Here is a 2311-nt window from a genome sequence, read left to right as displayed (position 1 = left end):
CGGTGGGGAAAGAGCCATCACTGCAAAAACAAATGTTTAGGAGGGTGAGATTTTGTAAGTTTAAACAGCGGCAGGTTGCTGGCAAGGCAAAGGAATTAACACCTGACATTACCTTAACTCTCCACTCCTCTCATTATTAGCCTACTACTCTCAGAACCATGAAGCTTCTTTAATAGCAACGTGATCAGATCAAAATCACACTGAACCAACAAATTCCTGAATTGAAGGAATTAATTTTCTTTCCTTTCCTATACTGAAGCACAGGACTTTTACCATAAAGGTCTGTTACCAGTGAAAGTAAAAATAAACTCAGGGGCAGAGTTTCAAACAAGGACACAAAGAAGGTTGCTCAGAAACACTTTTTTTTGCAATTCATCTCAAGCTCTTCAACAATCACTACTTCAGCTGCCTGATATCAATTCAATTAGATTTTGAGACCAGACTGCAGCTCCACTGTCTGCACTGAGTCCCCGAATGGCCAGAAAAGCCTTTAAAGGAATAGCAGTTCAACATCATTTCGAAAAGTAAATTGAAATTCAGATAGTGTTCTCCTGCACGATGGATAAGCTGCATGCCGAAAACAGTATTAGCTAATCAGCATTCTAGAAAATCAACTGCAGATATACAACACATCTTTCAGATAAATATGTGGATGAGAGGATTGTTTTTTTCCATTAGCTTTGTCCACAAATACAAGTAAACATTTCTTACAGTTTTTTTCATACAAAAGCGTTGGTGGTTTAAAAATGAGCACAGGGTAGGTACGCATCAAGTATAAATAAAGAAATATGCTAAATCCAGCAAAAGGAACTATTAATCCCATAAACACATAATATATTCCACTTGAAATTTGCTCGCTCTCATACTATCAATGTCTTATTAGATTTCTATTTGCATATATGCATATATACACACACACGATCTTTCCTCATCTACCTATATACACCATTCGGTACACACACACTCTCTATTCTTTCATTTTCACATGCCATTGACTTGTATTCTACATGAAGAACTGCATTTTTGCTTGGACTAACAGTTATCACCAGAATTCTGTACAGGGCTACCTTGCCTAAGGAATCCACACAGGCTCTACAAGCACTTTGTACACATACTTCAAAGCCTGCACCGCGAAGTGCCCCACGATTAACTCGTAGGAGACATGGTGAGACAAGCAACCTGCCCAAGTCCTAAAAAGGACTCTGTGAAGACCAGGGAGATGACTCTCCCATGTCCCCAGGTGGTACTCCAGGCTTGGACCACTTCTGCTTCCTTTTGTGCTGTGAGACAAAATCAACGACTACTTACGTGTTTATTCTTGAGTCTGTCTTAACACCTAATGCAAATCCTTTCTGAGTAGGAATTGCACTGAATGAAGAAGTGTGCACACGTGATAACATCTACCTATGTCCCAAGTAAAAAATAATCTAGTAACAGCAACAGTAACTGTGTAAGGCAAAATGAAACCATAAATACATTTTAAAAACAAAAAGGAAATTCCAAAACAAATTCTATAATGCTGTGCTAGTACAACAGCACTATATTAGGACATAACTGTGAATTTGAACTGACCTATTTGTTTCAAAATACCCAAATTGAATTAAGCAATAAAATTACATAAAAATAAAATGAATTAAATTAAGGAGAAGAATAATTTCCCTTAACAAATAATTAGGGAAAATTAATGAAAAACAGTTTACTCCCTATAAGATACCTGACATGTGATGTTTATGTCAACAGCATCAATATAAAACAATGTATGAGGAAGGGCATATTTAATACCTTGCCACCAGTAAGTCCATTTTTCTTCAAAATCTTTTCTCTTAGAGACTGAAAATCTTGCCCCTCAGTCAGAGGCTCAAACAAGGGCTTCAGCGACTCATACTTGCAAGTGACTCAATGCTTCAGCAAGTCCTCTCTACCAGCACTAAGACAAATGATGACTAATCCAGAATTTGTGACTGCTGTGAAGCCTTCCTCTTTTTTCCTGCTCTGAATGATGCCTCCTAGTTTACTTCCTTCTCTGACTCTTTTTGATGTTGTTTGCTCTGTGTTTTGTTCAGATATTTATGGCACATATCAGTGTTTGTATACTTCAGTAACTACAAAGAAGCTCTTCCCATGACATAAACAGTGAAAGGACTTGCTGCAACCGTTCCTCTCTATTCCCCACTGATGTGTTGTGGACAGGTAATAAAACCCGAGGGACAAGGCAAATATTTTGCAAGTGTATGAGTAAATAAGAGGGATGATGCCAGACAGGAATCAAACCACAGAGTCACTGACTGTTCTTCTAATGTAAATATGCTGT

This window comes from Merops nubicus, unplaced genomic scaffold, assembly GCF_000691845.1.
Source record: "Merops nubicus isolate BGI_N331 unplaced genomic scaffold, ASM69184v1 scaffold4591, whole genome shotgun sequence".
In the NCBI taxonomy this organism is placed as follows: Eukaryota; Metazoa; Chordata; class Aves; order Coraciiformes; family Meropidae; genus Merops; species Merops nubicus.
Note: the sequence above shows the minus strand (reverse complement) of the source record.